Genomic DNA, 13,749 nt, shown 5'->3' with positions numbered 1-13,749 from the left:
CTTGCTTTCCTCTCAATGATATCAACTGAGCTGCAACTTTTATGGAAGTGATTCATCTCATTCTTGAAAGAATAAAGAAGAGCTTCTAGAAGATAGGCACTGGAAAAAAGTAATAAGATTTAGAATTACCTTTCTCTTTCCTCTCTTAGGTCTAAGTCAGGTTATGCTAAATTTGACTTGTGTTCTCCTTTCCGTTGAACACAATTACACTATTCACACCCTCCTCCCTTTTACCTGTTGGGAGGATGAGAGTCATCCTGCTAAGTTGGTAAAAGTGAACTACAGCTTCATAGCATTTATTAGACCTATCTGGTTTGGTTGCAAGGGGCAGAGACTGGGCTAATTCAAGCGCCAGGAGCTCAGTGAGGGAATATGTTATATCTTCCAAGTACAGAGGTCTGGGAAATGCACTTTCATGAATATTCAAAATCAGGAAGTTCAAACTCTATTTTTTTTAGTCAAAGTGGTTATTTGTGGACTTTCTTTGTAGTTTTTTTTGGTCTGGTTTTTTTTTTTTTCATTTCTTTGTAGTTTTATGGTGTTCCTCCTTCAGTGTGAGTCAAATGCTTAGCAATGCATATGCTGCTCTCTGTCTCTTCTACTATCATTTACTTGACCCTGGATCCTGAGAGGACAAAGTTGGGCCGTACAAAATGTGACCATTTAGGCAGCGGGGAATGCGAGCAGAACAGGAAATGATCGCTATCACAACTGCAGCTTTGCTTGAAGAATGCTGGGCGGGTTTCAAACCCCACTGACCTGTCACACAGCTTGAAATATCTCCTATTCCCTTCTAGTCGGCACGTCTTCTGTTTGGAAATGCAGGGGTAGAGCTGAAGTACTAATGCGGGTATTTATGTGTGTTTCAGTTAATTAAGATATTTTCTTTCCAAGAGCTAGCTGATATTCTGAATGGGGGTCCAATCTCAGCTGTGGATGTGGGTTAAGGTGCTACGTGCTTTCAGACCAAATTGGGAACAGCAAAGAAAACCAGGGAAGGGATGAGATGGAGTGGGAAAAGCGTGTGATGGAGTCGAAAGGGCTGGGGTAGCTGCAAGCAGGAGCAAAAGCCTAAAATACTTGTTTATAAAGCAGAAACAGAGTCACGGGCATGGTAGCTGGAGGGCATATGAAACCTACTCGGGAATCAACAAGGCTGAACGTCTATTAATAACTTTGAGGTCATATCTGGCAGAGTTAACAAGGAAGCAAGCTACAGAAGCCAGGGCAGGTACATAGTGAGGAAAAATAGATATGGACAGCTCATTGTGTCTAAGCCTTTTTTTTTTTAAAGAAAAATAAAATGTAATTTATTGGTTTAGTTTACTGGAAAGTCCAAGGGCAGATCTGACTTCGGTCACCATGGTTTGGAAAATGTTTTCTAAGCTCTCTTCTCTCTAGCCCTCTCCCCCTTAGTCTCCTCCTCCTCCTTGACTCCCTCTTTCTGTCAGTCTGTTTCTTTCTCTCCCCCCCTCCCCAAGATGGCTCCCTCATCTGTCTACTCATTTCTACTCATTGTCTGCTCATTGTGTCTGCTCTTCTGTCCACTCTCTGTGTCTGCTTGCTCTCTGCTCGTTGTATCTGCTCATTATCTGCTCACTGCATCTGCTTGTTGCCATCTGCTCATTGCCACCCACTCATCTTCTTTAGGAGGCACTGGAACCGAACCTGGGACCCCCCCACATGGGAGGTGCGCACCCAACTGCCTACACCACATCTGCTACCCACCTCCCTCTCTCTTTGAATCCCCCTTTCTCCCCCTCTTCCTCCACTCCCTACCCCCACCCCCTCAACTCTGCCTCTTCCTGTTGTCTTTGTTCTCAGGGAGGCTTTTTCCACAGCAAGACTGAAACCTGTATTTGCAGACCGCCTCTGAGCACCTGGATATCAACGCAGGCAAGAGGCTGGCGCCGTGGTTCGGCCCCACGCCGAGGCCTGTGGCGGGGAGACAGGCGGTTCTCTGGCCCGTCAAGCGGCAGGGCCGCATCGGAGGCCGGGGGACGTGAAGCTGGCCCCACAGGAAATGGAAAAAAGCCATTTCCACCTCGCTCCTGGAGCCCTGACGAGAGCAGCAGGTGCCCCCGCAGGTAAGGTAGAGCTGGGCAGGAGGGGGCGGGAGTTGAGTGTGGAAGCATCAGGTGTTGGAGAGGATCGCATCCACGGGAACGCGCAGCGGGCGGGGGTCCCGCGGCAGAGGAAGGAAGGAACAAAACCAAGCACTGACCTCAGCCTTCGGTCAGCGGCGAGTGGGAGGAGGCACACGCGGAACGAGTTTAGCAGAGATACCGAGCTCGAACTCGGGTGGCGACACAAAAGGTCAAAGGCAGAGCAGTGGGAGGTCTGAATTCCCCTGCCGCCAGGCCAGGCTGTCTCTGGACTTTAGTTACTCCCAGGCTTTGCTTCTGTGGAGCGAGAAAGAAATGAAAGACACATTGTGGCAGGACAGCCCGTGTTCCCTCCTCAAGAGTGGAAGTAAACCAGCTGAAAATCTTGGGACCCTGGAAGAGCTTTTAGGCACCCCCAAAACCTTGCATGCAATAGCATATGAAAGAAAAAATAGATCATCTGGCAAGTTCTATTAGAATATTAGAATCATTTTATGCCCCACGTTCATGCTCTAGAGACATCAAACAAGGTACAGTTAGTGCTGGCATTTTGCAAGCTAATGACAAGAAGCTCACTTTACCTGGCTTTCTGCACAGACTGACAGCTCTTTGAGGCCAGTCTTGAGATCATGGGTTATATGTGTATGTATATTCCTTATCTAGTGTCTGGTATATAAGAGGTGCTCCAAAAAAAAAAAAAAAAAAGATCATTTAATGGTCTACAGATGAGTGTGGTGAGGATCAAGCATCTGAAGTATGAGCTTGTTTGGGGATGCATAAAACATAGTCTCTATTATTTTCACCTCTTTCTAAAATCCCCAAATGATTTTAGTATGTTACCTATGACAGCTAGTCTGCTGATTATGATGCAGCCTCTTGGCTGTAAGTATCACAAGCCAACATCGTCCAGCACTTTCCCAGTGCTCTGAGAACTTCCATCCAAGATCAATTCCTCTACATCTGGAACATTTTAAATCCAACTTTCCTTTCTGCTTTGAACACAAAAGAAAGCCAGGTGCATATGGCTCTGCAGTATCGTTAGGGGCTCGCGAAGGCACTAAAGAAGCACCAGATCACAAATCCCAGCGTTCTCTCCACCCTGGAAAGACACACCTGTGGAATTCCTTCACCGCTCCTGCAATGAACGGTGAGTTAAGGTGATGTGTCTTGGTCCATCTCAGAGAGCTGCGGGCAGTTTACAAGCACCCTTGGGATTCCTCACCCTCTCCTATTTGAGAGTCCTGGAAGTTATCGCAGAGGAGGGGCTGGAGGAGAAGATGCCACCGTAATGCTCGCTTCTCTTGAGGATTGAAAGGGACATCGGGTTTTTTTTTCCTCTCTCCTTTCTCTCTGTGAGGGGACCTCTTGTAATGGCTTTTGCCCACTGGCCCTGGCTTTTAAATTAAGGACTTCTGAAGTCAATGGAACTGTTTATGAGGTATGAATTAAAGATAACTGGCTGATGCACTGCAAGGCCAGTCTCTGCCCAAGTCCCTGAGTGCAGGGTCACCCACCAGGGCCATCACTTTGAGATCGAGTGTATCTGAGTTTCTGCTGCTAGAGCAACACAGAAGCTCAGAGACAAAACACGGGGACCAGGGACGCACATGTGGCTCAAGTGATAGAGCTTCCGCCTACCATATGGGAGGACCCGGGTTCAACCCCTGGGGCCTCCTGGTGAAAAAGAAGAGAAAGTGTGCCCGTGCAGCAAGCCAGTGCCTGTGCGAGTGCCCACATGGTGAGCCAGTGCCCTGCAAAAGTGAGTCACGCAGCAAGATAATGACAAGGTGAAGCACAACAGAAACCAGCAACTGAGGTGGCACAATTGACAGGGAACCTCTCTCCCCATCAGAGGTCTCCAGGATCGAATCCCAGTGAATCTTGAAATAGAGAAAATGAAAAAGGAGACAACACAGACAGCAAAAACAACAGGGTAGGAAGAAGGGAAGGGGGGGGGAAGTAAATAAGTAAATCTTTACAACAACAACAATATGGGAAGTGGATTTGGCTAAATGGATAGAGCACCTGCCTACCACATGGGAGGTCCAGGGTTCAAACCCAGGGCCTCCTGGCCCATGTGAGGAGCTGGTCCATGTGCAGTGCTGATGCGTGCAAGGAGTGCCCTGCCACACAGGGGTGTCCCCTGGGTAGGGGAGCCCCATGCACAAGGAGTGTGCCCCGCAAGGAGAGCGGCCCAGCACGAAAAAAGTGCAGTTTGCCCAAGAATGGCGCCGCACACACGCAAAGAGCTGATGCAGCAAGATGATACAACAAAAAGAGATAGATTCCGGGTGGGGCTGACAAGAATGCAAGCGAACACAGAAAAACACACAGTGAATGGACACAGAGAGCAGACAACTGGGAGGGAGAGAGTGGGAAGGGGAGAGAGATAAAAACAACAACAACAACAAAAAAGCACAGGGCCACCTTCCCGGTGGTGAAAGAACAGAATGCAGTTAAGGCAAAGGGGGATGTGGAGAGATACTGCCCCTCACCCCCCCACCAAAAAACCTGCATCCATTTTGTGGAATCGCCTGTCCTCTGACAACTGTATGGAGAAAGCACACTTCAGTTAGGAGCCAAAAAAGTTTTTCACTGAGTTCTCGGTCTACCACTTACAAAGCTCTTGAGTGTGGGCAGGTCCCCTTACTCCCTTGAGCTATAGATTCTTCACCTGCAAAACGGGGTAATAATAGCACCCAACTGGCCAGTCCATGCTAAAATTTGCGTGAAATCCTATTTGTGAACGCATTTGGTCATTTCCACACATCAAATATGATTATGAATACCCTGAGAAGTCCCTTGGAGCCAGTCCTCAGGCTTCACCTGATGTACATTTAACTAAGACTTTACCGGTGCCGAAGTGTGATGAGGGAAGGATGCAGTGGGATTTGCGGATTCTCTAGTGATAACTCGACTCCTGTTCCCTGGTAGGGGAAGGTGTGAGCAAGCCCCCAGGCTGGGGGGTCGGGGTGTCAGGAGGGTCCCAGGGGTAATGTCTGAACTGAGTCTGCAGGGATTTGGGGAGCCACTTAGGAAAAGGCAGAGGGGAGGGAGCAGAGCTCTCCCTGCATGGAGTCGATTTACTCATGTAACCAGCCTGAATTATGAGCAGTCAAGGTAACCTGATTAAAAATAGCAGGAGTTACTGTAGCAGTTTAATACTATTGATGAATTCCACAAAGAAATACTAAATGATGCCTGTAATCTGTACCTGGGCATGACTGAGTTATGATTAGGATGCTGAGTCCCCACCTACCATAAAAGGCATGGAGAAGAACAGAGTTGGGGTTTTCTGATGTTGGAGTCTTGATGTTAGAGTTTGACGCTGAAGACTTAAGCTGGAGCCCCAGCAAGCAAGCTCACAGAGGAAAGAGAAGCCAGCCCCAGGAAGGAAAGAATCTTGAACCCAGAGAAAAGCAAGCCCCAGGAACATAGGAACCCAGGAAGCCTGAATTCTCACAGATGTCGGCAGCCATCGTGCTCCAACATGTGAAAATAGACTTTGGTGAGGGAAGTCACTTATGCTTATGGCCTGGTGTCTGTAAGCTCCTACCCCAAATAAATACCCTTCTAAAAACCAACCGATTTCTGGTATTTTGCATCAGCACCCCCTTGGCTGACTAGTACAGTTACCATGTCAACTCTTCTGTGATGCTGGTTAGAGAGGGAAAGGGGGCCTCCTCGGTGACCGGTGTGCCTGTGTGTGATGGGACCAGGGAGGGGTGTTCGGTTAGGGGAGAAAAAGTGATTTTTGGATAAATTTCTTTGTCAGAATATGAATAATTGCTCTATGCTTTATGTCCTATTTGCCATACACATTGTCTTTAATGCCAACACACAGAATCCAGCCTAAACGGCAAGGAACGAATGGGGACCTGGAATAATTCCCGGTTGACACGACGGCCAGAACCAATTCCCTGTGCCCTTAGCACAAAACTGTCTCTTGCACACTCACCCCAGAATGACTGAATGTTAGAGAAGAGAAGGTCCTTAGAGACCCTCCAGTCCAAGGCACCCATTTCACAGAGGAAGAGACTGAGGCTCTAGGAGGGAGGCAGCGTCCCCAAGGCTGTGTTGTCGAATTAGTCATTTCTGCTCTCTGCCTACCCCTGCCCCGAGCCAGAGTTCCAGTTCAATCCTGGACATGAGCTCACCATGGTCATTCTAGCTGCCCCTGAGGCTTCTTGTCTTTTGAAAAAAGGCATCTCTTTATCTCACTTGACAATCACATGCTGCTTTACATATATCTTGTGTCTCTGCTACAGAGAAGTGCTTTTGAGGACAAAGGCTCTACTTTATGTTACTTTCTAGTCCTAACATTGTGGGCTAATATTTGTTGAAAGATATTCTTTCAAACCAACAGTAACCCTGTAAATATTTATAAATAGTCTGTACAAATTGATATGCCAATTGAATCTCAAAAACTACAGCAATGTTCTTGAACTAAACACAAACAAAAAAATAATAGCATTAAGTCAATATATCTATCACATAAAACTTTTGTAAGCTAGTGGATCATTTTATAAATCCAGTGATGAGTACTCAAAACAAAACATTTCAAATAAAATAAGCAGACACAATATGATTCCTATTGAAACCCCTTTTCCCCCCACAAGGAACTAACGTACATATATTGTCTTAATGTCTCCCAGTAAAAAAAGTCAAATTAGCTCTGCATTATTAGTATTTATTTCCAGAAGAGTCCTGATTATTATTAAATATTTTCCAGCCCTTTCTATTCTTCCTTTTCTTTCTGTTTTTATTTTTTATTTTATTTCTTTTACCAGTTTTTGAAGGGGTATTTTATCCACTAATTTTAGCATCACTTAATAAACATTCCAAATGAGTTATAATTCAAATCCCAGAATCTGTCTTTCCTCTGATAAAATCATAGCCAACATTTGCTTGGGAATGTTGCCATTTTAAGGAAACCATCCATCTCTTTTCCTGTGTCTTTTGGCCCAAAAAGACGTAGAATATTTATTGTCCTTCATTGAACAATACTATTGCCTTCTCCTGAAACTTGAATGTGTACTCTTTCTGAAATAAAATGCTTCAATTTAACAGTACAAGAGTGCGATACGAATGAATATTTTCCTTTATAATATATGTGAATATTTTTCTGAAACTAAAAGCCAGAGCAGTAGAAACTCTAATAGGGCATGGTGACAAGTTTTGGGGCAGGGAAGTATCTGTGTACTATCAAAACAACCTGGGGACTCTATGTTCCATCCAGATGATTATACAAATCTTAAGTCTCCCCCTGCAGAAAGCAAAGCTCTCTTTCATTAAAAGTTTATGAGTTACCTAAGAAAAAGAGAGAAACGCCATAAACTGCTCCTTCTTGAACGTTAGGTTGCAGGGACCTCATTGGGTTTGAAAAGCACATTCTCAGTCTGAAGCCCAGAGCCCTCAAATCAGAAACTCTGGGGATTTGCCCAGCAATCGGTGTTTTAACAAGATCTCCAGGCAATTCTGGTACAAGGCTGAAGTTTGAGAATCACTACTATAAACTGAAGAATGCAGCCCACTTAATTTACTCTGGAGACCATGAGAATAGGTAGTTTCTTTCCACTTGAGAACAACTATTTTACACAAGCTGGGCATTTTTTGCATCAGAGAAGCTACAAGTTGAAGATGGCATTACAGGCAAGCTATTTTACCTAAGGGGACGTAAAAATGGTATATGTGCTGCAATTTCACCCTTGATTCCTGTCAAACACCCCCTCTCCTCTCTTTATTCCTCCTCTCCCTCCCGTAGAGTTATACTACTACAGTTTAATAACTATACTTAATGCTTTAATCCTATTAAAATGCAAGTACTTTAGGTAGGGTTGATGCTTTCATCCTTCATCAATCTCTTATTCAAGGGAGTGAGTTTTAGATTCCTTTCTGAGGAAAAGTTTTGAGAAACATAAAGGACCATTTAAGGAAGGTGTAATAGAAATGGGTTTTGTTGCCTATTTCAGCATGTATTTATCCCCTTCTTCCTTTTTAATAGAACACTTTTTTGTTGTTGTTTATGAATATATACCTGTGTAAAAGGACTACATTTGCCGGTCTTCACTGCAGCTAGGAAAGTTAGGAGACTAAGATATAGTCAACAGAAAGCAAAGAGTATCTAAGGAGGTTCTTGGGAGTCTCCTCAAAAAGGAGAAGGCTGCCCATCTTTGCCCAGGCCTTTGGCCTGGAAGGCAGACGTAGAGGGCAGGAGCTTGAGCAGCCAGTTTAGAACATGAAGTGGAAGAAACCTCCTGAGGATTTCAGGGCAGAAAGAGAACAGCCTGTCTCATTGATGACACTACGAAGTCACCATTCCAGTCCCGGAAATTCTAAAACATGAGAGAGAAACAAACTTCGACCCTTGGGATTTTTTGATTATATGAAGCCCAACCTAGTCTTAACAGATAGAAGAGATGCTGCCAAATTGTGGGTCAGTAGCACGGAAAGGAGAAGTTAGAAGTATGGGAGCTAAACTTCCCATACTTTACGGTTTTTCTAATCCTGCCAGGCAGTAGGATATGGCATCCCTTCATGAAGAAAATTAGCTTCCCAACCTACCCCGCATAGTCTTATGAGCTCTGCAGTCCTCATTCTGGTTTTTCCAAACTCTCTAGCCTATCCAGTTTTCTCAAAGAGTGTTGTAAGGTCCCACTACAAAACTGACATGAATTTAGCTTCATTTTAAAAGTAGATATTGCATATCATTTAGTACTTAGGTGTGGGGTTGGAGAAGTTCTTACAGAGTCGACCTCCCAGGTCTGTTTTCAAGCACAAATAATCAGACCAGTTAAAAGGTAAATAAAGGCTAACCACTTACAGACCAACTTTCATTACTGTCATCTTTTTAACAAATAGGGGTATTTCCAAATGAACCAAGAACATCTTTTTTAAATATTTGTATTGCACATTTATGTCATCCCATGCAAAGAAGTGGCAGTCCAAGAGAGAGATCACAAAGTGATGTCCTGCAGTACAGCTATAGTCCTTAGACAGGCTTTGCTGGATTGCCACGGACTTTTCAAAAACTGCTGACACTTTAAAATCTCACACAAAAATAATGGGCACACACCATTACATATTTGTCAAAACCCATCGAACTGGAGGGATGGGAGAGGGAAGAATGGGTGTAATGCGGGGACATTTTCGGGACATTGGAATTGTACTGCATGACATTGCAGTGACTGTTATAGGTCTATGTGTGTCATAACCTATGTTATGTGTGGGACAAAATTGCGTGGGACAGAGTGTAAACTATAATGTAAAACTATAGTCCATGGTTAGTAGCAGTGCGTCAATATGTTTTCATTAATTGTAACAAATGTACCACACTAATGAGGGATGTTAATGTGGGAAAGTGTGGGAGGGGCGTGGTGGGATTATGGGAATCCCCTATATTTTTATGTAACATTTATGTAATCTAAAGCTTCTTTAAAAATTAAAATTGAAAAAAAAGAAATTTTTCCAAAATGCATTAAATGGACATACTGGAATTTGTTCCCAGAAAAATGGCATAGATAGGAAGAGTACTGTAACTAAAAGATTTGTGGGCTTCACATTCAGTGTTCAGATCACTAATTCCAAATTTATGTTTACTGTGCGTCCATAGGGGATTGAGCAGCCTAGAGTCTAAATCTGTCGTTTCATTAGTTTCATATGAAAACTTTTGTTCTTATCTCTGGCCTGCTCGTTTTGCATTTCAAGGTTGGACTTGGTGACAAATGAGAAGATTAGCTAGATATGTTGCTGTAATCCAGAGTTTGAATACAATTTCAATAATTGTCAAACTCGGGTATTTTTAAGTGGACTTCCATTTGCATGTGCAGACTCCACGACACTGAGAGGTTGTGGGGGGGGGTCTCCTGGGGCCTCACGTGGTTGAGTGCGGCACAGTTGGGGGCAACAAGGAGAGAGACACTTAATTTCAATGATGACATTTTTCTTTTAATATCCAACTAATATCTTCCAAAGCCCGGAGCAGTGATTTGGCTCTTCCTGTTTGCATTATTTATGTGATCTCTTTTCTCAATGTTTAGTCCCATGACTAATCTTCTTTTCACGATTTTGGCTCCATTTGAGCTTCCCTGGCCGTAGAGATTCACTGACAACAGTGGTCACCAAGGTAAAGTGAAGAATTCCTCTCCAACCTAAAGAAACAAAACAAAACAAAATGTTCATTCGGGTTTTTCTTTTAAACAACAGCAAAAAAAAAAAAAAGTATAAAAAGGAATAAAAATTATCCAGGGTGCCACTACTAATTTTTATATATGAATAAATGATTATTTGCTTTTGAACCCCAAAAGAGGTTTATCCATCTGATTAATTTAGTGTCGTTCTGATTGGAGGCAGAACTTAGTGTGAGATAAGCTCTCAAAATTCCCCCCAGCCCTGCTAGGGACAAAGAACACACTTCTGAAGAAACAGGGAAGCCTTTTCACCTGTGCTGTCCCCTGGGAAAACCACACACACACACACACACACACACACACACACACACACACAGCCTGGAGGTTGGCTTTTAATATTGTAGCTTGCTGTTGCCCTCTGGTGGTCATTGCCCAAACCTACAAGCAAAGTTGAAATGATCTCTTTAAAAGCAACTCAAATTGTCAAATGGGCAAGGTCTCCATACTAACGCTTCTTGCCGGGTCCAGGGGTAAGAATACAAATGGAGGTCAACATACCATTTCTATACATATTTTAAAATTATATGCCAAGTTAGCAAATTATTAAATAAAAGATATTCTCTGGCCCCACCTTGAAAAATAGACCTTCATAATGACCTGGAAGCCCCGGTTCAAATTAAAATTCTCAGACTCTTTAGAATTCCATGCCAAACATGGAGCCATGGAGCCAAGAAGGTCTCAGAACCGGCCTCATTCTTCCATCCCCACCCAGTTTCATGCTTCCAGGGGCTGCTCCAGCAGGCACGCGGACACCCCAGCTCGTTCAGCTGAGCTCCAGATGCACATCATCAAAGAGGCCCTCCTCTCCACCTCCTCACCGCGGGCCTAGGAGAAGGACTAGGAAAGGCACAATCAGGAGCAAACCCATGGGAGAGGACCGTGCAGGTTCCAGAAGCAGGCTTGGGACCATTTGGACAATGAGTTCTGGGGTTTCTGATACCCAGAGGGGGTAGAGGGGGGGGGGGTTGGGGGTATGGGTGGCGTGGGCTCTTGGAAGGCAGTTAGGGTGACCAACCTCTTTTCTCTAGAATTGTCCCAGTTTAAACCCTGAAATTCTCACATCCTGCGAAACTCTTCATTGAGATACTAAGACTCCCAGTTTTGGACAATGCATGCAAAAATTTGAAGGAAAAGTGCAAAACCCATATAGCAGCCTGTTTTAGTTTGTTAAGTCGCTTTTGGACTGTAATATATCACAAAAGCGTTGCCTTTTACAATGGGGATTTATTAACTCATAAGCTTATAGGTCTGAGGCCATGAAAAGGTCCAAATCAAGGCTTCATCATCAGGAGATCCTTTTCTCCCTGAAGACTGGCTGTTGCTGATCCTGGACTCGTCTGTCATAGGGCAAGGCACATGGTGGCATCTGCTAGACTCCCATCTCTTCCGAGTATCGCTGCTTCAGCTTTTTGCTTCCTCTGGCTTTCTGTATCTCTCCTTATTCTTCCCATTTATAAAGGACTCCAGAAAGAGGATTATGCCCCACCCTGAGTCATGCTTTACTGAATTAATCTAATCAAAAGGCCCTTACTGAAGTGACCTAACCAAAGATCCCCTGTACAATAGGTTAACATACTTAGGAATGGATTAGTTCTAAGGACATGATTTTTCTGGGGTCCAGAAAAGCCTTAAACCACACTCTACCTTCTGGGACACAAAGAGCCATATTCCTTCCATATGCAAATACATTCAATCCACCATAATACTGCAAAAGAACCTTGAATCATTTCAGTAGCAATATTACAAAGTGTCATCAGAATCAGTTACAGGTATGGTCTGTCTTGGGGCAAATTCCTCTCTGGTTGTGGACCTGTGAAACTTAGAAAACAAGTTATCTGCTTCCAATATACAAAGGAGGGGCAATCATAGGACACACATTCCCATTGCCGTAAGGAGAAATTAGAAGGAAAACAGGGGTTACAGGTTCCAAACAATTCCGAAGTCCAGCAGGGCATGTTCCATTATATTTCAAGGTCTAAGAATCATCTATAGAACAATTCCTTGTCCTGAAGAAGCAGCAGCCCCACCCTTTACAAGGGCTTGCATGGCTCTGCTCCCCCAAACACTGGGGTGAGGGCTCCAACATCTCCAAGCACTGGGGTGATGGCCAAGCATTTGGCGCCACCCTCATCAAGCATCTGGATAGTAGCCAAACTCGATCCCCATCCTCAGAGATCACTGCGGTGATGGCCAGACTCTCCCCAATATCCAAGGCACAGGTTCAACCTCCTTAGAGCAGTGGTGTAGAGATCACACTCTCCCCAATCCCCGGGAATGTGCTCCACTCTCTGAAGCCTGGGGTGGCAGCACTTCCCACCGAACAATGGGTGGAAGCTCCACTTGGGTCAAGTGCCAGGACGTATTCACCTTTCCATACACGAGTGAGTCCCACTCCCTTGGCTCAAGATGTCTTCATTCCAGACCTCAGTTTTCATGGTTCTGTCTTTGAAGTCCTTCATTCTGTCCCTTTTCTGTCCCTTTTAGTCCAAGCTGACAGTGGCTCCTTGCATACAGAACTCACAGAAAAACTTGTTGGTTTCGTATGCAGCAACCATCAGACCCTAGGACTTTCCACCAATACTCTTTGGGTAACTACATTTCCAATCATGAGTTGCAAGGAAATGGCAGACTGGGTTCAATGACGGGTTAAATCCTCTAATGGGGCACTATTCTCTGGGGACTTGCTTTCCAGAAGCTCAGAATTTTGCAAACCATCAATTCCTGGTTTCTTTGTGCCCAGGAGTTCCGTTGTCAACTTCTCCCTTTCCTCTCGTATTTTACTATAAGCTGCAAGGAGAAGCCAGGCCACATTTTCCTCATTTAGTTTGGAAGTTTCCTTAGCTAAATATCCAAACTCATCACTTTCAAATTCTACCTTCCATCCAACATCAGAGCACAATTTTACAAGTCCTCTGCCACTTTAAAACAAGAATGGCCTTTCTTCCAGTTTTCAATGGTGCATTCATCTTTTCTGTCTAAGGCCTGGTCAGAAGTACCTTCGGTGTCCAAATTTCTACTAACAGCCTCTTCAAAGCAATCTAGGCCTTTTCTATCATGTATCTCACAGTTCTTCCAAAATCTTTCCCTTACAAGTTTATAAAGCTGTTCCCACATTTGTGGTATTTGTCATCTCAGTACCCCGCTTTCCTGGCACCAAAATCTGTTCTAGTGTGCTGGGCTGCTGATACCAAAATCCGTTGCAGTCTGCTGCACTGACATGCCATATACCAGAAATGGGCTGGCTTTTACAATGGGGATCCGTTCACTTACAAGCCTACAGGTCTTAGGCTGTGAAAATATTCAAATCAAGGCTTCTTCAGGTGAGGCTTTTCTCCCCAGGACCAGCTGCTGGCAATCTTGGACAAGTCCTCCTGTGTCAAGGCACATGGCGCCATCTGCTGGTTTCTCTTCTCCATGTTTCATGGCTTCAACGTCTCCCTTCCTCTGACTTTCTC

The 13,749-nt window shown here is 44.4% G+C and overlaps 1 long non-coding RNA gene across 1 annotated transcript in view; it reads left to right on the top strand.

The window, feature by feature from the left end:
* The first annotated feature begins 529 nt into the window (after positions 1–529).
* The window catches only part of LOC131276579 (uncharacterized), a 69,978-nt gene continuing 56,758 nt past the window's right edge, over positions 530–13,749 (top strand). The window contains exon 1 of the long non-coding RNA XR_011647756.1: positions 530–2,087. This is a non-coding gene — a long non-coding RNA (uncharacterized lncRNA). The remainder of the gene's footprint in view (positions 2,088–13,749) is intronic.

Source organism: Dasypus novemcinctus, chromosome 29 (genome assembly GCF_030445035.2).
Source record: "Dasypus novemcinctus isolate mDasNov1 chromosome 29, mDasNov1.1.hap2, whole genome shotgun sequence".
Lineage (NCBI taxonomy): Eukaryota > Metazoa > Chordata > Mammalia > Cingulata > Dasypodidae > Dasypus > Dasypus novemcinctus.
The sequence above is the reverse complement of the archived record's forward strand: the minus strand, read 5'-3'. Positions and strand labels throughout refer to the sequence as shown.